At 48.8% G+C, this 23,693-nt stretch overlaps 26 non-coding genes across 26 annotated transcripts; all 26 read right to left on the reverse strand.

Moving 5' to 3' along the window:
• Positions 1-522: 522 nt before the first annotated feature.
• Positions 523-604, reverse strand: Trnas-gcu (transfer RNA serine (anticodon GCU)). Its single transcript has one exon. It is a non-coding gene; the product is annotated as a tRNA-Ser (tRNA).
• Positions 605-1,443: 839 nt separating this feature from the next.
• Trnas-gcu (transfer RNA serine (anticodon GCU)) lies at positions 1,444-1,525 on the reverse strand. Its single transcript has one exon. It is a non-coding gene; the product is annotated as a tRNA-Ser (tRNA).
• An 839-nt stretch (positions 1,526-2,364) lies between these two features.
• Positions 2,365-2,446, reverse strand: Trnas-gcu (transfer RNA serine (anticodon GCU)). The gene has a single exon. It is a non-coding gene; the product is annotated as a tRNA-Ser (tRNA).
• Positions 2,447-3,285: 839 nt separating this feature from the next.
• Trnas-gcu (transfer RNA serine (anticodon GCU)) lies at positions 3,286-3,367 on the reverse strand. The gene has a single exon. It is a non-coding gene; the product is annotated as a tRNA-Ser (tRNA).
• Positions 3,368-4,206: 839 nt separating this feature from the next.
• Positions 4,207-4,288, reverse strand: Trnas-gcu (transfer RNA serine (anticodon GCU)). Its single transcript has one exon. It is a non-coding gene; the product is annotated as a tRNA-Ser (tRNA).
• An 839-nt stretch (positions 4,289-5,127) lies between these two features.
• Positions 5,128-5,209, reverse strand: Trnas-gcu (transfer RNA serine (anticodon GCU)). The gene has a single exon. It is a non-coding gene; the product is annotated as a tRNA-Ser (tRNA).
• Positions 5,210-6,048: 839 nt separating this feature from the next.
• Positions 6,049-6,130, reverse strand: Trnas-gcu (transfer RNA serine (anticodon GCU)). Its single transcript has one exon. It is a non-coding gene; the product is annotated as a tRNA-Ser (tRNA).
• Positions 6,131-6,969: 839 nt separating this feature from the next.
• Trnas-gcu (transfer RNA serine (anticodon GCU)) lies at positions 6,970-7,051 on the reverse strand. Its single transcript has one exon. It is a non-coding gene; the product is annotated as a tRNA-Ser (tRNA).
• An 839-nt stretch (positions 7,052-7,890) lies between these two features.
• Positions 7,891-7,972, reverse strand: Trnas-gcu (transfer RNA serine (anticodon GCU)). The gene has a single exon. It is a non-coding gene; the product is annotated as a tRNA-Ser (tRNA).
• An 839-nt stretch (positions 7,973-8,811) lies between these two features.
• On the reverse strand, positions 8,812-8,893 carry Trnas-gcu (transfer RNA serine (anticodon GCU)). Its single transcript has one exon. It is a non-coding gene; the product is annotated as a tRNA-Ser (tRNA).
• An 839-nt stretch (positions 8,894-9,732) lies between these two features.
• On the reverse strand, positions 9,733-9,814 carry Trnas-gcu (transfer RNA serine (anticodon GCU)). Its single transcript has one exon. It is a non-coding gene; the product is annotated as a tRNA-Ser (tRNA).
• Positions 9,815-10,653: 839 nt separating this feature from the next.
• Positions 10,654-10,735, reverse strand: Trnas-gcu (transfer RNA serine (anticodon GCU)). Its single transcript has one exon. It is a non-coding gene; the product is annotated as a tRNA-Ser (tRNA).
• Positions 10,736-11,574: 839 nt separating this feature from the next.
• Trnas-gcu (transfer RNA serine (anticodon GCU)) lies at positions 11,575-11,656 on the reverse strand. The gene has a single exon. It is a non-coding gene; the product is annotated as a tRNA-Ser (tRNA).
• Positions 11,657-12,495: 839 nt separating this feature from the next.
• On the reverse strand, positions 12,496-12,577 carry Trnas-gcu (transfer RNA serine (anticodon GCU)). The gene has a single exon. It is a non-coding gene; the product is annotated as a tRNA-Ser (tRNA).
• An 839-nt stretch (positions 12,578-13,416) lies between these two features.
• Positions 13,417-13,498, reverse strand: Trnas-gcu (transfer RNA serine (anticodon GCU)). Its single transcript has one exon. It is a non-coding gene; the product is annotated as a tRNA-Ser (tRNA).
• Positions 13,499-14,337: 839 nt separating this feature from the next.
• Trnas-gcu (transfer RNA serine (anticodon GCU)) lies at positions 14,338-14,419 on the reverse strand. The gene has a single exon. It is a non-coding gene; the product is annotated as a tRNA-Ser (tRNA).
• An 839-nt stretch (positions 14,420-15,258) lies between these two features.
• On the reverse strand, positions 15,259-15,340 carry Trnas-gcu (transfer RNA serine (anticodon GCU)). Its single transcript has one exon. It is a non-coding gene; the product is annotated as a tRNA-Ser (tRNA).
• An 839-nt stretch (positions 15,341-16,179) lies between these two features.
• Trnas-gcu (transfer RNA serine (anticodon GCU)) lies at positions 16,180-16,261 on the reverse strand. The gene has a single exon. It is a non-coding gene; the product is annotated as a tRNA-Ser (tRNA).
• An 839-nt stretch (positions 16,262-17,100) lies between these two features.
• Positions 17,101-17,182, reverse strand: Trnas-gcu (transfer RNA serine (anticodon GCU)). The gene has a single exon. It is a non-coding gene; the product is annotated as a tRNA-Ser (tRNA).
• Positions 17,183-18,021: 839 nt separating this feature from the next.
• Trnas-gcu (transfer RNA serine (anticodon GCU)) lies at positions 18,022-18,103 on the reverse strand. Its single transcript has one exon. It is a non-coding gene; the product is annotated as a tRNA-Ser (tRNA).
• Positions 18,104-18,942: 839 nt separating this feature from the next.
• Positions 18,943-19,024, reverse strand: Trnas-gcu (transfer RNA serine (anticodon GCU)). The gene has a single exon. It is a non-coding gene; the product is annotated as a tRNA-Ser (tRNA).
• An 839-nt stretch (positions 19,025-19,863) lies between these two features.
• On the reverse strand, positions 19,864-19,945 carry Trnas-gcu (transfer RNA serine (anticodon GCU)). The gene has a single exon. It is a non-coding gene; the product is annotated as a tRNA-Ser (tRNA).
• Positions 19,946-20,784: 839 nt separating this feature from the next.
• Trnas-gcu (transfer RNA serine (anticodon GCU)) lies at positions 20,785-20,866 on the reverse strand. The gene has a single exon. It is a non-coding gene; the product is annotated as a tRNA-Ser (tRNA).
• Positions 20,867-21,705: 839 nt separating this feature from the next.
• Positions 21,706-21,787, reverse strand: Trnas-gcu (transfer RNA serine (anticodon GCU)). Its single transcript has one exon. It is a non-coding gene; the product is annotated as a tRNA-Ser (tRNA).
• Positions 21,788-22,626: 839 nt separating this feature from the next.
• Trnas-gcu (transfer RNA serine (anticodon GCU)) lies at positions 22,627-22,708 on the reverse strand. The gene has a single exon. It is a non-coding gene; the product is annotated as a tRNA-Ser (tRNA).
• An 839-nt stretch (positions 22,709-23,547) lies between these two features.
• Positions 23,548-23,629, reverse strand: Trnas-gcu (transfer RNA serine (anticodon GCU)). The gene has a single exon. It is a non-coding gene; the product is annotated as a tRNA-Ser (tRNA).
• Between the last annotated feature and the right edge of the window lie 64 nt (positions 23,630-23,693).

Raw genomic sequence — 23,693 nt, forward strand, 5'->3', positions numbered from 1 at the left:
ATACGCTACACTGATATTACTTGCAAGGTTTTGACGTTCGTCCTAGCCCAAGATTGTCCTGCTGTTTGCGATGGAGCTTGGTGTTTGGGCGGCCCTTAGCGACGGATGTCTGCAAAGTCAAGTCTCTCCAGTAGGCCCTGCCAAATCGCTTCTGTATATGGCGGCCTGACGCAAAGCAAACTGTCGAGAGGCGACAGTTGTGCTACAGATGGATTATTATAGGCTCGATACGTTAAAATGACTGCGACAGGTATGCACTTAAATATAAATAAGAACTCGTCGTTCGCAGATACCGACATACTCTTCGCTGGAGCCGAAGTTTGATTGGCTTATACATCTCGAAATGATGTTTAATTCGAAGGGCATACGCTATGGAATGTTGTGCGCTTTCATCTGGTAAGCATTTTGGTCTCGTATTTCATACACACGCTATCGGCCTCGTACACGCTTCGTTGTTACTACTGAGAGGCGTTTCGCATGGGGAAGGAGTGACCGCAAACGCGTGCTTTACGTAAAATTCTTCGACGAGGATGGGATTCGAACCCACGCGTGCAGAGCACATTGGATTAGCAGTCCAACGCCTTAACCACTCGGCCACCTCGTCTGCTGGAACTACAGCTGTGTCTTTGGCGAGCGCTTGCGGAAAGAAGACATTTGTCGATTCGAAAACGCTTTCAAAACATCGTACTGGGCCGGTGTTAACGTCTAATGCCCAGCTGCAGTGCAGCCGACCAAGCTCCCACTCGCGAGTCATTTAATGACAGCATCCGTCCACGTCGATATCCGATCGGGGCAAAATCACCGGACCACTTATTTACTGCAGGAATAAGCATTGTATCGACATGCAGTGTCGTCTAATGCACATGAGAAATGTGCTGGGCATTCTTTCCCACGACTTACTGCAACGAAACGTACAGCTCGATACGCTACACTGATATTACTTGCAAGGTTTTGACGTTCGTCCTAGCCCAAGATTGTCCTGCTGTTTGCGATGGAGCTTGGTGTTTGGGCGGCCCTTAGCGACGGATGTCTGCAAAGTCAAGTCTCTCCAGTAGGCCCTGCCAAATCGCTTCTGTATATGGCGGCCTGACGCAAAGCAAACTGTCGAGAGGCGACAGTTGTGCTACAGATGGATTATTATAGGCTCGATACGTTAAAATGACTGCGACAGGTATGCACTTAAATATAAATAAGAACTCGTCGTTCGCAGATACCGACATACTCTTCGCTGGAGCCGAAGTTTGATTGGCTTATACATCTCGAAATGATGTTTAATTCGAAGGGCATACGCTATGGAATGTTGTGCGCTTTCATCTGGTAAGCATTTTGGTCTCGTATTTCATACACACGCTATCGGCCTCGTACACGCTTCGTTGTTACTACTGAGAGGCGTTTCGCATGGGGAAGGAGTGACCGCAAACGCGTGCTTTACGTAAAATTCTTCGACGAGGATGGGATTCGAACCCACGCGTGCAGAGCACATTGGATTAGCAGTCCAACGCCTTAACCACTCGGCCACCTCGTCTGCTGGAACTACAGCTGTGTCTTTGGCGAGCGCTTGCGGAAAGAAGACATTTGTCGATTCGAAAACGCTTTCAAAACATCGTACTGGGCCGGTGTTAACGTCTAATGCCCAGCTGCAGTGCAGCCGACCAAGCTCCCACTCGCGAGTCATTTAATGACAGCATCCGTCCACGTCGATATCCGATCGGGGCAAAATCACCGGACCACTTATTTACTGCAGGAATAAGCATTGTATCGACATGCAGTGTCGTCTAATGCACATGAGAAATGTGCTGGGCATTCTTTCCCACGACTTACTGCAACGAAACGTACAGCTCGATACGCTACACTGATATTACTTGCAAGGTTTTGACGTTCGTCCTAGCCCAAGATTGTCCTGCTGTTTGCGATGGAGCTTGGTGTTTGGGCGGCCCTTAGCGACGGATGTCTGCAAAGTCAAGTCTCTCCAGTAGGCCCTGCCAAATCGCTTCTGTATATGGCGGCCTGACGCAAAGCAAACTGTCGAGAGGCGACAGTTGTGCTACAGATGGATTATTATAGGCTCGATACGTTAAAATGACTGCGACAGGTATGCACTTAAATATAAATAAGAACTCGTCGTTCGCAGATACCGACATACTCTTCGCTGGAGCCGAAGTTTGATTGGCTTATACATCTCGAAATGATGTTTAATTCGAAGGGCATACGCTATGGAATGTTGTGCGCTTTCATCTGGTAAGCATTTTGGTCTCGTATTTCATACACACGCTATCGGCCTCGTACACGCTTCGTTGTTACTACTGAGAGGCGTTTCGCATGGGGAAGGAGTGACCGCAAACGCGTGCTTTACGTAAAATTCTTCGACGAGGATGGGATTCGAACCCACGCGTGCAGAGCACATTGGATTAGCAGTCCAACGCCTTAACCACTCGGCCACCTCGTCTGCTGGAACTACAGCTGTGTCTTTGGCGAGCGCTTGCGGAAAGAAGACATTTGTCGATTCGAAAACGCTTTCAAAACATCGTACTGGGCCGGTGTTAACGTCTAATGCCCAGCTGCAGTGCAGCCGACCAAGCTCCCACTCGCGAGTCATTTAATGACAGCATCCGTCCACGTCGATATCCGATCGGGGCAAAATCACCGGACCACTTATTTACTGCAGGAATAAGCATTGTATCGACATGCAGTGTCGTCTAATGCACATGAGAAATGTGCTGGGCATTCTTTCCCACGACTTACTGCAACGAAACGTACAGCTCGATACGCTACACTGATATTACTTGCAAGGTTTTGACGTTCGTCCTAGCCCAAGATTGTCCTGCTGTTTGCGATGGAGCTTGGTATTTGGGCGGCCCTTAGCGACGGATGTCTGCAAAGTCAAGTCTCTCCAGTAGGCCCTGCCAAATCGCTTCTGTATATGGCGGCCTGACGCAAAGCAAACTGTCGAGAGGCGACAGTTGTGCTACAGATGGATTATTATAGGCTCGATACGTTAAAATGACTGCGACAGGTATGCACTTAAATATAAATAAGAACTCGTCGTTCGCAGATACCGACATACTCTTCGCTGGAGCCGAAGTTTGATTGGCTTATACATCTCGAAATGATGTTTAATTCGAAGGGCATACGCTATGGAATGTTGTGCGCTTTCATCTGGTAAGCATTTTGGTCTCGTATTTCATACACACGCTATCGGCCTCGTACACGCTTCGTTGTTACTACTGAGAGGCGTTTCGCATGGGGAAGGAGTGACCGCAAACGCGTGCTTTACGTAAAATTCTTCGACGAGGATGGGATTCGAACCCACGCGTGCAGAGCACATTGGATTAGCAGTCCAACGCCTTAACCACTCGGCCACCTCGTCTGCTGGAACTACAGCTGTGTCTTTGGCGAGCGCTTGCGGAAAGAAGACATTTGTCGATTCGAAAACGCTTTCAAAACATCGTACTGGGCCGGTGTTAACGTCTAATGCCCAGCTGCAGTGCAGCCGACCAAGCTCCCACTCGCGAGTCATTTAATGACAGCATCCGTCCACGTCGATATCCGATCGGGGCAAAATCACCGGACCACTTATTTACTGCAGGAATAAGCATTGTATCGACATGCAGTGTCGTCTAATGCACATGAGAAATGTGCTGGGCATTCTTTCCCACGACTTACTGCAACGAAACGTACAGCTCGATACGCTACACTGATATTACTTGCAAGGTTTTGACGTTCGTCCTAGCCCAAGATTGTCCTGCTGTTTGCGATGGAGCTTGGTGTTTGGGCGGCCCTTAGCGACGGATGTCTGCAAAGTCAAGTCTCTCCAGTAGGCCCTGCCAAATCGCTTCTGTATATGGCGGCCTGGCGCAAAGCAAACTGTCGAGAGGCGACAGTTGTGCTACAGATGGATTATTATAGGCTCGATACGTTAAAATGACTGCGACAGGTATGCACTTAAATATAAATAAGAACTCGTCGTTCGCAGATACCGACATACTCTTCGCTGGAGCCGAAGTTTGATTGGCTTATACATCTCGAAATGATGTTTAATTCGAAGGGCATACGCTATGGAATGTTGTGCGCTTTCATCTGGTAAGCATTTTGGTCTCGTATTTCATACACACGCTATCGGCCTCGTACACGCTTCGTTGTTACTACTGAGAGGCGTTTCGCATGGGGAAGGAGTGACCGCAAACGCGTGCTTTACGTAAAATTCTTCGACGAGGATGGGATTCGAACCCACGCGTGCAGAGCACATTGGATTAGCAGTCCAACGCCTTAACCACTCGGCCACCTCGTCTGCTGGAACTACAGCTGTGTCTTTGGCGAGCGCTTGCGGAAAGAAGACATTTGTCGATTCGAAAACGCTTTCAAAACATCGTACTGGGCCGGTGTTAACGTCTAATGCCCAGCTGCAGTGCAGCCGACCAAGCTCCCACTCGCGAGTCATTTAATGACAGCATCCGTCCACGTCGATATCCGATCGGGGCAAAATCACCGGACCACTTATTTACTGCAGGAATAAGCATTGTATCGACATGCAGTGTCGTCTAATGCACATGAGAAATGTGCTGGGCATTCTTTCCCACGACTTACTGCAACGAAACGTACAGCTCGATACGCTACACTGATATTACTTGCAAGGTTTTGACGTTCGTCCTAGCCCAAGATTGTCCTGCTGTTTGCGATGGAGCTTGGTGTTTGGGCGGCCCTTAGCGACGGATGTCTGCAAAGTCAAGTCTCTCCAGTAGGCCCTGCCAAATCGCTTCTGTATATGGCGGCCTGACGCAAAGCAAACTGTCGAGAGGCGACAGTTGTGCTACAGATGGATTATTATAGGCTCGATACGTTAAAATGACTGCGACAGGTATGCACTTAAATATAAATAAGAACTCGTCGTTCGCAGATACCGACATACTCTTCGCTGGAGCCGAAGTTTGATTGGCTTATACATCTCGAAATGATGTTTAATTCGAAGGGCATACGCTATGGAATGTTGTGCGCTTTCATCTGGTAAGCATTTTGGTCTCGTATTTCATACACACGCTATCGGCCTCGTACACGCTTCGTTGTTACTACTGAGAGGCGTTTCGCATGGGGAAGGAGTGACCGCAAACGCGTGCTTTACGTAAAATTCTTCGACGAGGATGGGATTCGAACCCACGCGTGCAGAGCACATTGGATTAGCAGTCCAACGCCTTAACCACTCGGCCACCTCGTCTGCTGGAACTACAGCTGTGTCTTTGGCGAGCGCTTGCGGAAAGAAGACATTTGTCGATTCGAAAACGCTTTCAAAACATCGTACTGGGCCGGTGTTAACGTCTAATGCCCAGCTGCAGTGCAGCCGACCAAGCTCCCACTCGCGAGTCATTTAATGACAGCATCCGTCCACGTCGATATCCGATCGGGGCAAAATCACCGGACCACTTATTTACTGCAGGAATAAGCATTGTATCGACATGCAGTGTCGTCTAATGCACATGAGAAATGTGCTGGGCATTCTTTCCCACGACTTACTGCAACGAAACGTACAGCTCGATACGCTACACTGATATTACTTGCAAGGTTTTGACGTTCGTCCTAGCCCAAGATTGTCCTGCTGTTTGCGATGGAGCTTGGTATTTGGGCGGCCCTTAGCGACGGATGTCTGCAAAGTCAAGTCTCTCCAGTAGGCCCTGCCAAATCGCTTCTGTATATGGCGGCCTGACGCAAAGCAAACTGTCGAGAGGCGACAGTTGTGCTACAGATGGATTATTATAGGCTCGATACGTTAAAATGACTGCGACAGGTATGCACTTAAATATAAATAAGAACTCGTCGTTCGCAGATACCGACATACTCTTCGCTGGAGCCGAAGTTTGATTGGCTTATACATCTCGAAATGATGTTTAATTCGAAGGGCATACGCTATGGAATGTTGTGCGCTTTCATCTGGTAAGCATTTTGGTCTCGTATTTCATACACACGCTATCGGCCTCGTACACGCTTCGTTGTTACTACTGAGAGGCGTTTCGCATGGGGAAGGAGTGACCGCAAACGCGTGCTTTACGTAAAATTCTTCGACGAGGATGGGATTCGAACCCACGCGTGCAGAGCACATTGGATTAGCAGTCCAACGCCTTAACCACTCGGCCACCTCGTCTGCTGGAACTACAGCTGTGTCTTTGGCGAGCGCTTGCGGAAAGAAGACATTTGTCGATTCGAAAACGCTTTCAAAACATCGTACTGGGCCGGTGTTAACGTCTAATGCCCAGCTGCAGTGCAGCCGACCAAGCTCCCACTCGCGAGTCATTTAATGACAGCATCCGTCCACGTCGATATCCGATCGGGGCAAAATCACCGGACCACTTATTTACTGCAGGAATAAGCATTGTATCGACATGCAGTGTCGTCTAATGCACATGAGAAATGTGCTGGGCATTCTTTCCCACGACTTACTGCAACGAAACGTACAGCTCGATACGCTACACTGATATTACTTGCAAGGTTTTGACGTTCGTCCTAGCCCAAGATTGTCCTGCTGTTTGCGATGGAGCTTGGTGTTTGGGCGGCCCTTAGCGACGGATGTCTGCAAAGTCAAGTCTCTCCAGTAGGCCCTGCCAAATCGCTTCTGTATATGGCGGCCTGACGCAAAGCAAACTGTCGAGAGGCGACAGTTGTGCTACAGATGGATTATTATAGGCTCGATACGTTAAAATGACTGCGACAGGTATGCACTTAAATATAAATAAGAACTCGTCGTTCGCAGATACCGACATACTCTTCGCTGGAGCCGAAGTTTGATTGGCTTATACATCTCGAAATGATGTTTAATTCGAAGGGCATACGCTATGGAATGTTGTGCGCTTTCATCTGGTAAGCATTTTGGTCTCGTATTTCATACACACGCTATCGGCCTCGTACACGCTTCGTTGTTACTACTGAGAGGCGTTTCGCATGGGGAAGGAGTGACCGCAAACGCGTGCTTTACGTAAAATTCTTCGACGAGGATGGGATTCGAACCCACGCGTGCAGAGCACATTGGATTAGCAGTCCAACGCCTTAACCACTCGGCCACCTCGTCTGCTGGAACTACAGCTGTGTCTTTGGCGAGCGCTTGCGGAAAGAAGACATTTGTCGATTCGAAAACGCTTTCAAAACATCGTACTGGGCCGGTGTTAACGTCTAATGCCCAGCTGCAGTGCAGCCGACCAAGCTCCCACTCGCGAGTCATTTAATGACAGCATCCGTCCACGTCGATATCCGATCGGGGCAAAATCACCGGACCACTTATTTACTGCAGGAATAAGCATTGTATCGACATGCAGTGTCGTCTAATGCACATGAGAAATGTGCTGGGCATTCTTTCCCACGACTTACTGCAACGAAACGTACAGCTCGATACGCTACACTGATATTACTTGCAAGGTTTTGACGTTCGTCCTAGCCCAAGATTGTCCTGCTGTTTGCGATGGAGCTTGGTGTTTGGGCGGCCCTTAGCGACGGATGTCTGCAAAGTCAAGTCTCTCCAGTAGGCCCTGCCAAATCGCTTCTGTATATGGCGGCCTGACGCAAAGCAAACTGTCGAGAGGCGACAGTTGTGCTACAGATGGATTATTATAGGCTCGATACGTTAAAATGACTGCGACAGGTATGCACTTAAATATAAATAAGAACTCGTCGTTCGCAGATACCGACATACTCTTCGCTGGAGCCGAAGTTTGATTGGCTTATACATCTCGAAATGATGTTTAATTCGAAGGGCATACGCTATGGAATGTTGTGCGCTTTCATCTGGTAAGCATTTTGGTCTCGTATTTCATACACACGCTATCGGCCTCGTACACGCTTCGTTGTTACTACTGAGAGGCGTTTCGCATGGGGAAGGAGTGACCGCAAACGCGTGCTTTACGTAAAATTCTTCGACGAGGATGGGATTCGAACCCACGCGTGCAGAGCACATTGGATTAGCAGTCCAACGCCTTAACCACTCGGCCACCTCGTCTGCTGGAACTACAGCTGTGTCTTTGGCGAGCGCTTGCGGAAAGAAGACATTTGTCGATTCGAAAACGCTTTCAAAACATCGTACTGGGCCGGTGTTAACGTCTAATGCCCAGCTGCAGTGCAGCCGACCAAGCTCCCACTCGCGAGTCATTTAATGACAGCATCCGTCCACGTCGATATCCGATCGGGGCAAAATCACCGGACCACTTATTTACTGCAGGAATAAGCATTGTATCGACATGCAGTGTCGTCTAATGCACATGAGAAATGTGCTGGGCATTCTTTCCCACGACTTACTGCAACGAAACGTACAGCTCGATACGCTACACTGATATTACTTGCAAGGTTTTGACGTTCGTCCTAGCCCAAGATTGTCCTGCTGTTTGCGATGGAGCTTGGTGTTTGGGCGGCCCTTAGCGACGGATGTCTGCAAAGTCAAGTCTCTCCAGTAGGCCCTGCCAAATCGCTTCTGTATATGGCGGCCTGACGCAAAGCAAACTGTCGAGAGGCGACAGTTGTGCTACAGATGGATTATTATAGGCTCGATACGTTAAAATGACTGCGACAGGTATGCACTTAAATATAAATAAGAACTCGTCGTTCGCAGATACCGACATACTCTTCGCTGGAGCCGAAGTTTGATTGGCTTATACATCTCGAAATGATGTTTAATTCGAAGGGCATACGCTATGGAATGTTGTGCGCTTTCATCTGGTAAGCATTTTGGTCTCGTATTTCATACACACGCTATCGGCCTCGTACACGCTTCGTTGTTACTACTGAGAGGCGTTTCGCATGGGGAAGGAGTGACCGCAAACGCGTGCTTTACGTAAAATTCTTCGACGAGGATGGGATTCGAACCCACGCGTGCAGAGCACATTGGATTAGCAGTCCAACGCCTTAACCACTCGGCCACCTCGTCTGCTGGAACTACAGCTGTGTCTTTGGCGAGCGCTTGCGGAAAGAAGACATTTGTCGATTCGAAAACGCTTTCAAAACATCGTACTGGGCCGGTGTTAACGTCTAATGCCCAGCTGCAGTGCAGCCGACCAAGCTCCCACTCGCGAGTCATTTAATGACAGCATCCGTCCACGTCGATATCCGATCGGGGCAATCACTAGATCGCGTGTTTTTACTGCAGGAATAAGCATTGTATCGACATGCAGTGTCGTCTAATGCACATGAGAAATGTGCTGGGCATTCTTTCCCACGACTTACTGCAACGAAACGTACAGCTCGATACGCTACACTGATATTACTTGCAAGGTTTTGACGTTCGTCCTAGCCCAAGATTGTCCTGCTGTTTGCGATGGAGCTTGGTGTTTGGGCGGCCCTTAGCGACGGATGTCTGCAAAGTCAAGTCTCTCCAGTAGGCCCTGCCAAATCGCTTCTGTATATGGCGGCCTGACGCAAAGCAAACTGTCGAGAGGCGACAGTTGTGCTACAGATGGATTATTATAGGCTCGATACGTTAAAATGACTGCGACAGGTATGCACTTAAATATAAATAAGAACTCGTCGTTCGCAGATACCGACATACTCTTCGCTGGAGCCGAAGTTTGATTGGCTTATACATCTCGAAATGATGTTTAATTCGAAGGGCATACGCTATGGAATGTTGTGCGCTTTCATCTGGTAAGCATTTTGGTCTCGTATTTCATACACACGCTATCGGCCTCGTACACGCTTCGTTGTTACTACTGAGAGGCGTTTCGCATGGGGAAGGAGTGACCGCAAACGCGTGCTTTACGTAAAATTCTTCGACGAGGATGGGATTCGAACCCACGCGTGCAGAGCACATTGGATTAGCAGTCCAACGCCTTAACCACTCGGCCACCTCGTCTGCTGGAACTACAGCTGTGTCTTTGGCGAGCGCTTGCGGAAAGAAGACATTTGTCGATTCGAAAACGCTTTCAAAACATCGTACTGGGCCGGTGTTAACGTCTAATGCCCAGCTGCAGTGCAGCCGACCAAGCTCCCACTCGCGAGTCATTTAATGACAGCATCCGTCCACGTCGATATCCGATCGGGGCAAAATCACCGGACCACTTATTTACTGCAGGAATAAGCATTGTATCGACATGCAGTGTCGTCTAATGCACATGAGAAATGTGCTGGGCATTCTTTCCCACGACTTACTGCAACGAAACGTACAGCTCGATACGCTACACTGATATTACTTGCAAGGTTTTGACGTTCGTCCTAGCCCAAGATTGTCCTGCTGTTTGCGATGGAGCTTGGTGTTTGGGCGGCCCTTAGCGACGGATGTCTGCAAAGTCAAGTCTCTCCAGTAGGCCCTGCCAAATCGCTTCTGTATATGGCGGCCTGACGCAAAGCAAACTGTCGAGAGGCGACAGTTGTGCTACAGATGGATTATTATAGGCTCGATACGTTAAAATGACTGCGACAGGTATGCACTTAAATATAAATAAGAACTCGTCGTTCGCAGATACCGACATACTCTTCGCTGGAGCCGAAGTTTGATTGGCTTATACATCTCGAAATGATGTTTAATTCGAAGGGCATACGCTATGGAATGTTGTGCGCTTTCATCTGGTAAGCATTTTGGTCTCGTATTTCATACACACGCTATCGGCCTCGTACACGCTTCGTTGTTACTACTGAGAGGCGTTTCGCATGGGGAAGGAGTGACCGCAAACGCGTGCTTTACGTAAAATTCTTCGACGAGGATGGGATTCGAACCCACGCGTGCAGAGCACATTGGATTAGCAGTCCAACGCCTTAACCACTCGGCCACCTCGTCTGCTGGAACTACAGCTGTGTCTTTGGCGAGCGCTTGCGGAAAGAAGACATTTGTCGATTCGAAAACGCTTTCAAAACATCGTACTGGGCCGGTGTTAACGTCTAATGCCCAGCTGCAGTGCAGCCGACCAAGCTCCCACTCGCGAGTCATTTAATGACAGCATCCGTCCACGTCGATATCCGATCGGGGCAAAATCACCGGACCACTTATTTACTGCAGGAATAAGCATTGTATCGACATGCAGTGTCGTCTAATGCACATGAGAAATGTGCTGGGCATTCTTTCCCACGACTTACTGCAACGAAACGTACAGCTCGATACGCTACACTGATATTACTTGCAAGGTTTTGACGTTCGTCCTAGCCCAAGATTGTCCTGCTGTTTGCGATGGAGCTTGGTGTTTGGGCGGCCCTTAGCGACGGATGTCTGCAAAGTCAAGTCTCTCCAGTAGGCCCTGCCAAATCGCTTCTGTATATGGCGGCCTGACGCAAAGCAAACTGTCGAGAGGCGACAGTTGTGCTACAGATGGATTATTATAGGCTCGATACGTTAAAATGACTGCGACAGGTATGCACTTAAATATAAATAAGAACTCGTCGTTCGCAGATACCGACATACTCTTCGCTGGAGCCGAAGTTTGATTGGCTTATACATCTCGAAATGATGTTTAATTCGAAGGGCATACGCTATGGAATGTTGTGCGCTTTCATCTGGTAAGCATTTTGGTCTCGTATTTCATACACACGCTATCGGCCTCGTACACGCTTCGTTGTTACTACTGAGAGGCGTTTCGCATGGGGAAGGAGTGACCGCAAACGCGTGCTTTACGTAAAATTCTTCGACGAGGATGGGATTCGAACCCACGCGTGCAGAGCACATTGGATTAGCAGTCCAACGCCTTAACCACTCGGCCACCTCGTCTGCTGGAACTACAGCTGTGTCTTTGGCGAGCGCTTGCGGAAAGAAGACATTTGTCGATTCGAAAACGCTTTCAAAACATCGTACTGGGCCGGTGTTAACGTCTAATGCCCAGCTGCAGTGCAGCCGACCAAGCTCCCACTCGCGAGTCATTTAATGACAGCATCCGTCCACGTCGATATCCGATCGGGGCAAAATCACCGGACCACTTATTTACTGCAGGAATAAGCATTGTATCGACATGCAGTGTCGTCTAATGCACATGAGAAATGTGCTGGGCATTCTTTCCCACGACTTACTGCAACGAAACGTACAGCTCGATACGCTACACTGATATTACTTGCAAGGTTTTGACGTTCGTCCTAGCCCAAGATTGTCCTGCTGTTTGCGATGGAGCTTGGTGTTTGGGCGGCCCTTAGCGACGGATGTCTGCAAAGTCAAGTCTCTCCAGTAGGCCCTGCCAAATCGCTTCTGTATATGGCGGCCTGACGCAAAGCAAACTGTCGAGAGGCGACAGTTGTGCTACAGATGGATTATTATAGGCTCGATACGTTAAAATGACTGCGACAGGTATGCACTTAAATATAAATAAGAACTCGTCGTTCGCAGATACCGACATACTCTTCGCTGGAGCCGAAGTTTGATTGGCTTATACATCTCGAAATGATGTTTAATTCGAAGGGCATACGCTATGGAATGTTGTGCGCTTTCATCTGGTAAGCATTTTGGTCTCGTATTTCATACACACGCTATCGGCCTCGTACACGCTTCGTTGTTACTACTGAGAGGCGTTTCGCATGGGGAAGGAGTGACCGCAAACGCGTGCTTTACGTAAAATTCTTCGACGAGGATGGGATTCGAACCCACGCGTGCAGAGCACATTGGATTAGCAGTCCAACGCCTTAACCACTCGGCCACCTCGTCTGCTGGAACTACAGCTGTGTCTTTGGCGAGCGCTTGCGGAAAGAAGACATTTGTCGATTCGAAAACGCTTTCAAAACATCGTACTGGGCCGGTGTTAACGTCTAATGCCCAGCTGCAGTGCAGCCGACCAAGCTCCCACTCGCGAGTCATTTAATGACAGCATCCGTCCACGTCGATATCCGATCGGGGCAAAATCACCGGACCACTTATTTACTGCAGGAATAAGCATTGTATCGACATGCAGTGTCGTCTAATGCACATGAGAAATGTGCTGGGCATTCTTTCCCACGACTTACTGCAACGAAACGTACAGCTCGATACGCTACACTGATATTACTTGCAAGGTTTTGACGTTCGTCCTAGCCCAAGATTGTCCTGCTGTTTGCGATGGAGCTTGGTGTTTGGGCGGCCCTTAGCGACGGATGTCTGCAAAGTCAAGTCTCTCCAGTAGGCCCTGCCAAATCGCTTCTGTATATGGCGGCCTGACGCAAAGCAAACTGTCGAGAGGCGACAGTTGTGCTACAGATGGATTATTATAGGCTCGATACGTTAAAATGACTGCGACAGGTATGCACTTAAATATAAATAAGAACTCGTCGTTCGCAGATACCGACATACTCTTCGCTGGAGCCGAAGTTTGATTGGCTTATACATCTCGAAATGATGTTTAATTCGAAGGGCATACGCTATGGAATGTTGTGCGCTTTCATCTGGTAAGCATTTTGGTCTCGTATTTCATACACACGCTATCGGCCTCGTACACGCTTCGTTGTTACTACTGAGAGGCGTTTCGCATGGGGAAGGAGTGACCGCAAACGCGTGCTTTACGTAAAATTCTTCGACGAGGATGGGATTCGAACCCACGCGTGCAGAGCACATTGGATTAGCAGTCCAACGCCTTAACCACTCGGCCACCTCGTCTGCTGGAACTACAGCTGTGTCTTTGGCGAGCGCTTGCGGAAAGAAGACATTTGTCGATTCGAAAACGCTTTCAAAACATCGTACTGGGCCGGTGTTAACGTCTAATGCCCAGCTGCAGTGCAGCCGACCAAGCTCCCACTCGCGAGTCATTTAATGACAGCATCCGTCCACGTCGATATCCGATCGGGGCAAAATCACCGGACCACTTATTTACTGCAGGAATAAGCATTGTATCGACATGCAGTGTCGTCTAATGCACATGAGAAATGTGCTGGGCATTCTTTCCCACGACTTACTGCAACGAAACGTACAGCTCGATACGCTACACTGATATTACTTGCAAGGTTTTGACGTTCGTCCTAGCCCAAGATTGTCCTGCTGTTTGCGATGGAGCTTGGTGTTTGGGCGGCCCTTAGCGACGGATGTCTGCAAAGTCAAGTCTCTCCAGTAGGCCCTGCCAAATCGCTTCTGTATATGGCGGCCTGACGCAAAGCAAACTGTCGAGAGGCGACAGTTGTGCTACAGATGGATTATTATAGGCTCGATACGTTAAAATGACTGCGACAGGTATGCACTTAAATATAAATAAGAACTCGTCGTTCGCAGATACCGACATACTCTTCGCTGGAGCCGAAGTTTGATTGGCTTATACATCTCGAAATGATGTTTAATTCGAAGGGCATACGCTATGGAATGTTGTGCGCTTTCATCTGGTAAGCATTTTGGTCTCGTATTTCATACACACGCTATCGGCCTCGTACACGCTTCGTTGTTACTACTGAGAGGCGTTTCGCATGGGGAAGGAGTGACCGCAAACGCGTGCTTTACGTAAAATTCTTCGACGAGGATGGGATTCGAACCCACGCGTGCAGAGCACATTGGATTAGCAGTCCAACGCCTTAACCACTCGGCCACCTCGTCTGCTGGAACTACAGCTGTGTCTTTGGCGAGCGCTTGCGGAAAGAAGACATTTGTCGATTCGAAAACGCTTTCAAAACATCGTACTGGGCCGGTGTTAACGTCTAATGCCCAGCTGCAGTGCAGCCGACCAAGCTCCCACTCGCGAGTCATTTAATGACAGCATCCGTCCACGTCGATATCCGATCGGGGCAAAATCACCGGACCACTTATTTACTGCAGGAATAAGCATTGTATCGACATGCAGTGTCGTCTAATGCACATGAGAAATGTGCTGGGCATTCTTTCCCACGACTTACTGCAACGAAACGTACAGCTCGATACGCTACACTGATATTACTTGCAAGGTTTTGACGTTCGTCCTAGCCCAAGATTGTCCTGCTGTTTGCGATGGAGCTTGGTGTTTGGGCGGCCCTTAGCGACGGATGTCTGCAAAGTCAAGTCTCTCCAGTAGGCCCTGCCAAATCGCTTCTGTATATGGCGGCCTGACGCAAAGCAAACTGTCGAGAGGCGACAGTTGTGCTACAGATGGATTATTATAGGCTCGATACGTTAAAATGACTGCGACAGGTATGCACTTAAATATAAATAAGAACTCGTCGTTCGCAGATACCGACATACTCTTCGCTGGAGCCGAAGTTTGATTGGCTTATACATCTCGAAATGATGTTTAATTCGAAGGGCATACGCTATGGAATGTTGTGCGCTTTCATCTGGTAAGCATTTTGGTCTCGTATTTCATACACACGCTATCGGCCTCGTACACGCTTCGTTGTTACTACTGAGAGGCGTTTCGCATGGGGAAGGAGTGACCGCAAACGCGTGCTTTACGTAAAATTCTTCGACGAGGATGGGATTCGAACCCACGCGTGCAGAGCACATTGGATTAGCAGTCCAACGCCTTAACCACTCGGCCACCTCGTCTGCTGGAACTACAGCTGTGTCTTTGGCGAGCGCTTGCGGAAAGAAGACATTTGTCGATTCGAAAACGCTTTCAAAACATCGTACTGGGCCGGTGTTAACGTCTAATGCCCAGCTGCAGTGCAGCCGACCAAGCTCCCACTCGCGAGTCATTTAATGACAGCATCCGTCCACGTCGATATCCGATCGGGGCAAAATCACCGGACCACTTATTTACTGCAGGAATAAGCATTGTATCGACATGCAGTGTCGTCTAATGCACATGAGAAATGTGCTGGGCATTCTTTCCCACGACTTACTGCAACGAAACGTACAGCTCGATACGCTACACTGATATTACTTGCAAGGTTTTGACGTTCGTCCTAGCCCAAGATTGTCCTGCTGTTTGCGATGGAGCTTGGTGTTTGGGCGGCCCTTAGCGACGGATGTCTGCAAAGTCAAGTCTCTCCAGTAGGCCCTGCCAAATCGCTTCTGTATATGGCGGCCTGACGCAAAGCAAACTGTCGAGAGGCGACAGTTGTGCTACAGATGGATTATTATAGGCTCGATACGTTAAAATGACTGCGACAGGTATGCACTTAAATATAAATAAGAACTCGTCGTTCGCAGATACCGACATACTCTTCGCTGGAGCCGAAGTTTGATTGGCTTATACATCTCGAAATGATGTTTAATTCGAAGGGCATACGCTATGGAATGTTGTGCGCTTTCATCTGGTAAGCATTTTGGTCTCGTATTTCATACACACGCTATCGGCCTCGTACACGCTTCGTTGTTACTACTGAGAGGCGTTTCGCATGGGGAAGGAGTGACCGCAAACGCGTGCTTTACGTAAAATTCTTCGACGAGGATGGGATTCGAACCCACGCGTGCAGAGCACATTGGATTAGCAGTCCAACGCCTTAACCACTCGGCCACCTCGTCTGCTGGAACTACAGCTGTGTCTTTGGCGAGCGCTTGCGGAAAGAAGACATTTGTCGATTCGAAAACGCTTTCAAAACATCGTACTGGGCCGGTGTTAACGTCTAATGCCCAGCTGCAGTGCAGCCGACCAAGCTCCCACTCGCGAGTCATTTAATGACAGCATCCGTCCACGTCGATATCCGATCGGGGCAAAATCACCGGACCACTTATTTACTGCAGGAATAAGCATTGTATCGACATGCAGTGTCGTCTAATGCACATGAGAAATGTGCTGGGCATTCTTTCCCACGACTTACTGCAACGAAACGTACAGCTCGATACGCTACACTGATATTACTTGCAAGGTTTTGACGTTCGTCCTAGCCCAAGATTGTCCTGCTGTTTGCGATGGAGCTTGGTGTTTGGGCGGCCCTTAGCGACGGATGTCTGCAAAGTCAAGTCTCTCCAGTAGGCCCTGCCAAATCGCTTCTGTATATGGCGGCCTGACGCAAAGCAAACTGTCGAGAGGCGACAGTTGTGCTACAGATGGATTATTATAGGCTCGATACGTTAAAATGACTGCGACAGGTATGCACTTAAATATAAATAAGAACTCGTCGTTCGCAGATACCGACATACTCTTCGCTGGAGCCGAAGTTTGATTGGCTTATACATCTCGAAATGATGTTTAATTCGAAGGGCATACGCTATGGAATGTTGTGCGCTTTCATCTGGTAAGCATTTTGGTCTCGTATTTCATACACACGCTATCGGCCTCGTACACGCTTCGTTGTTACTACTGAGAGGCGTTTCGCATGGGGAAGGAGTGACCGCAAACGCGTGCTTTACGTAAAATTCTTCGACGAGGATGGGATTCGAACCCACGCGTGCAGAGCACATTGGATTAGCAGTCCAACGCCTTAACCACTCGGCCACCTCGTCTGCTGGAACTACAGCTGTGTCTTTGGCGAGCGCTTGCGGAAAGAAGACATTTGTCGATTCGAAAACGCTTTCAAAACATCGTACTGGGCCGGTGTTAACGTCTAATGCCCAGCTGCAGTGCAGCCGACCAAGCTCCCACTCGCGAGTCATTTAATGACAGCATCCGTCCACGTCGATATCCGATCGGGGCAAAATCACCGGACCACTTATTTACTGCAGGAATAAGCATTGTATCGACATGCAGTGTCGTCTAATGCACATGAGAAATGTGCTGGGCATTCTTTCCCACGACTTACTGCAACGAAACGTACAGCTCGATACGCTACACTGATATTACTTGCAAGGTTTTGACGTTCGTCCTAGCCCAAGATTGTCCTGCTGTTTGCGATGGAGCTTGGTGTTTGGGCGGCCCTTAGCGACGGATGTCTGCAAAGTCAAGTCTCTCCAGTAGGCCCTGCCAAATCGCTTCTGTATATGGCGGCCTGACGCAAAGCAAACTGTCGAGAGGCGACAGTTGTGCTACAGATGGATTATTATAGGCTCGATACGTTAAAATGACTGCGACAGGTATGCACTTAAATATAAATAAGAACTCGTCGTTCGCAGATACCGACATACTCTTCGCTGGAGCCGAAGTTTGATTGGCTTATACATCTCGAAATGATGTTTAATTCGAAGGGCATACGCTATGGAATGTTGTGCGCTTTCATCTGGTAAGCATTTTGGTCTCGTATTTCATACACACGCTATCGGCCTCGTACACGCTTCGTTGTTACTACTGAGAGGCGTTTCGCATGGGGAAGGAGTGACCGCAAACGCGTGCTTTACGTAAAATTCTTCGACGAGGATGGGATTCGAACCCACGCGTGCAGAGCACATTGGATTAGCAGTCCAACGCCTTAACCACTCGGCCACCTCGTCTGCTGGAACTACAGCTGTGTCTTTGGCGAGCGCTTGCGGAAAGAAGACATTTGTCGATTCGAAAACGCTTTCAAAACATCGTACTGGGCCGGTGTTAACGTCTAATGCCCAGCTGCAGTGCAGCCGACCAAGCTCCCACTCGCGAGTCATTTAATGACAGCATCCGTCCACGTCGATATCCGATCGGGGCAAAATCACCGGACCACTTATTTACTGCAGGAATAAGCATTGTATCGACATGCAGTGTCGTCTAATGCACATGAGAAATGTGCTGGGCATTCTTTCCCACGACTTACTGCAACGAAACGTACAGCTCGATACGCTACACTGATATTACTTGCAAGGTTTTGACGTTCGTCCTAGCCCAAGATTGTCCTGCTGTTTGCGATGGAGCTTGGTGTTTGGGCGGCCCTTAGCGACGGATGTCTGCAAAGTCAAGTCTCTCCAGTAGGCCCTGCCAAATCGCTTCTGTATATGGCGGCCTGACGCAAAGCAAACTGTCGAGAGGCGACAGTTGTGCTACAGATGGATTATTATAGGCTCGATACGTTAAAATGACTGCGACAGGTATGCACTTAAATATAAATAAGAACTCGTCGTTCGCAGATACCGACATACTCTTCGCTGGAGCCGAAGTTTGATTGGCTTATACATCTCGAAATGATGTTTAATTCGAAGGGCATACGCTATGGAATGTTGTGCGCTTTCATCTGGTAAGCATTTTGGTCTCGTATTTCATACACACGCTATCGGCCTCGTACACGCTTCGTTGTTACTACTGAGAGGCGTTTCGCATGGGGAAGGAGTGACCGCAAACGCGTGCTTTACGTAAAATTCTTCGACGAGGATGGGATTCGAACCCACGCGTGCAGAGCACATTGGATTAGCAGTCCAACGCCTTAACCACTCGGCCACCTCGTCTGCTGGAACTACAGCTGTGTCTTTGGCGAGCGCTTGCGGAAAGAAGACATTTGTCGATTCGAAAACGCTTTCAAAACATCGTACTGGGCCGGTGTTAACGTCTAATGCCCAGCTGCAGTGCAGCCGACCAAGCTCCCACTCGCGAGTCATTTAATGACAGCATCCGTCCACGTCGATATCCGATCGGGGCAAAATCACCGGACCACTTATTTACTGCAGGAATAAGCATTGTATCGACATGCAGTGTCGTCTAATGCACATGAGAAATGTGCTGGGCATTCTTTCCCACGACTTACTGCAACGAAACGTACAGCTCGATACGCTACACTGATATTACTTGCAAGGTTTTGACGTTCGTCCTAGCCCAAGATTGTCCTGCTGTTTGCGATGGAGCTTGGTGTTTGGGCGGCCCTTAGCGACGGATGTCTGCAAAGTCAAGTCTCTCCACTAGGCCCTGCCAAATCGCTTCTGTATATGGCGGCCTGACGCAAAGCAAACTGTCGAGAGGCGACAGTTGTGCTACAGATGGATTATTATAGGCTCGATACGTTAAAATGACTGCGACAGGTATGCACTTAAATATAAATAAGAACTCGTCGTTCGCAGATACCGACATACTCTTCGCTGGAGCCGAAGTTTGATTGGCTTATACATCTCGAAATGATGTTTAATTCGAAGGGCATACGCTATGGAATGTTGTGCGCTTTCATCTGGTAAGCATTTTGGTCTCGTATTTCATACACACGCTATCGGCCTCGTACACGCTTCGTTGTTACTACTGAGAGGCGTTTCGCATGGGGAAGGAGTGACCGCAAACGCGTGCTTTACGTAAAATTCTTCGACGAGGATGGGATTCGAACCCACGCGTGCAGAGCACATTGGATTAGCAGTCCAACGCCTTAACCACTCGGCCACCTCGTCTGCTGGAACTACAGCTGTGTCTTTGGCGAGCGCTTGCGGAAAGAAGACATTTGTCGATTCGAAAACGCTTTCAAAACATCGTACTGGGCCGGTGTTAACGTCTAATGCCCAGCTGCAGTGCAGCCGACCAAGCTCCCACTCGCGAGTCATTTAATGACAGCATCCGTCCACGTCGATATCCGATCGGGGCAAAATCACCGGACCACTTATTTACTGCAGGAATAAGCATTGTATCGACATGCAGTGTCGTCTAATGCACATGAGAAATGTGCTGGGCATTCTTTCCCACGACTTACTGCAACGAAACGTACAGCTCGATACGCTACACTGATATTACTTGCAAGGTTTTGACGTTCGTCCTAGCCCAAGATTGTCCTGCTGTTTGCGATGGAGCTTGGTGTTTGGGCGGCCCTTAGCGACGGATGTCTGCAAAGTCAAGTCTCTCCAGTAGGCCCTGCCAAATCGCTTCTGTATATGGCGGCCTGACGCAAAGCAAACTGTCGAGAGGCGACAGTTGTGCTACAGATGGATTATTATAGGCTCGATACGTTAAAATGACTGCGACAGGTATGCACTTAAATATAAATAAGAACTCGTCGTTCGCAGATACCGACATACTCTTCGCTGGAGCCGAAGTTTGATTGGCTTATACATCTCGAAATGATGTTTAATTCGAAGGGCATACGCTATGGAATGTTGTGCGCTTTCATCTGGTAAGCATTTTGGTCTCGTATTTCATACACACGCTATCGGCCTCGTACACGCTTCGTTGTTACTACTGAGAGGCGTTTCGCATGGGGAAGGAGTGACCGCAAACGCGTGCTTTACGTAAAATTCTTCGACGAGGATGGGATTCGAACCCACGCGTGCAGAGCACATTGGATTAGCAGTCCAACGCCTTAACCACTCGGCCACCTCGTCTGCTGGAACTACAGCTGTGTCTTTGGCGAGCGCTTGCGGAAAGAAGACATTTGTCGATTCGAAAACGCTTTCAAAACATCGTACTGGGCCGGTGTTAACGTCTAATGCCCAGCTGCAGTGCAGCCGACCAAGCTCCCACTCGCGAGTCATTTAATGACAGCATCCGTCCACGTCGATATCCGATCGGGGCAAAATCACCGGACCACTTATTTACTGCAGGAATAAGCATTGTATCGACATGCAGTGTCGTCTAATGCACATGAGAAATGTGCTGGGCATTCTTTCCCACGACTTACTGCAACGAAACGTACAGCTCGATACGCTACACTGATATTACTTGCAAGGTTTTGACGTTCGTCCTAGCCCAAGATTGTCCTGCTGTTTGCGATGGAGCTTGGTGTTTGGGCGGCCCTTAGCGACGGATGTCTGCAAAGTCAAGTCTCTCCAGTAGGCCCTGCCAAATCGCTTCTGTATATGGCGGCCTGACGCAAAGCAAACTGTCGAGAGGCGACAGTTGTGCTACAGATGGATTATTATAGGCTCGATACGTTAAAATGACTGCGACAGGTATGCACTTAAATATAAATAAGAACTCGTCGTTCGCAGATACCGACATACTCTTCGCTGGAGCCGAAGTTTGATTGGCTTATACATCTCGAAATGATGTTTAATTCGAAGGGCATACGCTATGGAATGTTGTGCGCTTTCATCTGGTAAGCATTTTGGTCTCGTATTTCATACACACGCTATCGGCCTCGTACACGCTTCGTTGTTACTACTGAGAGGCGTTTCGCATGGGGAAGGAGTGACCGCAAACGCGTGCTTTACGTAAAATTCTTCGACGAGGATGGGATTCGAACCCACGCGTGCAGAGCACATTGGATTAGCAGTCCAACGCCTTAACCACTCGGCCACCTCGTCTGCTGGAACTACAGCTGTGTCTTTGGCGAGCGCTTGCGGAAAGAAGACATTTGTCGATTCGAAAACGCTTTCAAAACATCGTACTGGGCCGGTGTTAACGTCTAATGCCCAGCTGCAGTGCAGCCGACCAAGCTCCCACTCGCGAGTCATTTAATGACAGCATCCGTCCACGTCGATATCCGATCGGGGCAAAATCACCGGACCACTTATTTACTGCAGGAATAAGCATTGTATCGACATGCAGTGTCGTCTAATGCACATGAGAAATGTGCTGGGCATTCTTTCCCACGACTTACTGCAACGAAACGTACAGCTCGATACGCTACACTGATATTACTTGCAAGGTTTTGACGTTCGTCCTAGCCCAAGATTGTCCTGCTGTTTGCGATGGAGCTTGGTGTTTGGGCGGCCCTTAGCGACGGATGTCTGCAAAGTCAAGTCTCTCCAGTAGGCCCTGCCAAATCGCTTCTGTATATGGCGGCCTGACGCAAAGCAAACTGTCGAGAGGCGACAGTTGTGCTACAGATGGATTATTATAGGCTCGATACGTTAAAATGACTGCGACAGGTATGCACTTAAATATAAATAAGAACTCGTCGTTCGCAGATACCGACATACTCTTCGCTGGAGCCGAAGTTTGATTGGCTTATACATCTCGAAATGATGTTTAATTCGAAGGGCATACGCTATGGAATGTTGTGCGCTTTCATCTGGTAAGCATTTTGGTCTCGTATTTCATACACACGCTATCGGCCTCGTACACGCTTCGTTGTTACTACTGAGAGGCGTTTCGCATGGGGAAGGAGTGACCGCAAACGCGTGCTTTACGTAAAATTCTTCGACGAGGATGGGATTCGAACCCACGCGTGCAGAGCACATTGGATTAGCAGTCCAACGCCTTAACCACTCGGCCACCTCGTCTGCTGGAACTACAGCTGTGTCTTTGGCGAGCGCTTGCGGAAAGAAGACATTTGTCGATTCGAAAACGCTTTCAAAACATCGTACTGGGCCGGTGTTAACGTCTAATGCCCAGCTGCAGTGCAGCCGACCAAGCTCCCACTCGCGAGTCATTTAATGACAGCATCCGTCCACGTCGATATCCGATCGGGGCAAAATCACCGGACCACTTATTTACTGCAGGAATAAGCATTGTATCGACATGCAGTGTCGTCTAATGCACATGAGAAATGTGCTGGGCATTCTTTCCCACGACTTACTGCAACGAAACGTACAGCTCGATACGCTACACTGATATTACTTGCAAGGTTTTGACGTTCGTCCTAGCCCAAGATTGTCCTGCTGTTTGCGATGGAGCTTGGTGTTTGGGCGGCCCTTAGCGACGGATGTCTGCAAAGTCAAGTCTCTCCAGTAGGCCCTGCCAAATCGCTTCTGTATATGGCGGCCTGACGCAAAGCAAACTGTCGAGAGGCGACAGTTGTGCTACAGATGGATTATTATAGGCTCGATACGTTAAAATGACTGCGACAGGTATGCACTTAAATATAAATAAGAACTCGTCGTTCGCAGATACCGACATACTCTTCGCTGGAGCCGAAGTTTGATTGGCTTATACATCTCGAAATGATGTTTAATTCGAAGGGCATACGCTATGGAATGTTGTGCGCTTTCATCTGGTAAGCATTTTGGTCTCGTATTTCATACACACGCTATCGGCCTCGTACACGCTTCGTTGTTACTACTGAGAGGCGTTTCGCATGGGGAAGGAGTGACCGCAAACGCGTGCTTTACGTAAAATTCTTCGACGAGGATGGGATTCGAACCCACGCGTGCAGAGCACATTGGATTAGCAGTCCAACGCCTTAACCACTCGGCCACCTCGTCTGCTGGAACTACAGCTGTGTCTTTGGCGAGCGCTTGCGGAAAGAAGACATTTGTCGATTCGAAA

Source organism: Schistocerca gregaria, chromosome 2 (genome assembly GCF_023897955.1).
Source record: "Schistocerca gregaria isolate iqSchGreg1 chromosome 2, iqSchGreg1.2, whole genome shotgun sequence".
Taxonomy (NCBI): domain Eukaryota; kingdom Metazoa; phylum Arthropoda; class Insecta; order Orthoptera; family Acrididae; genus Schistocerca; species Schistocerca gregaria.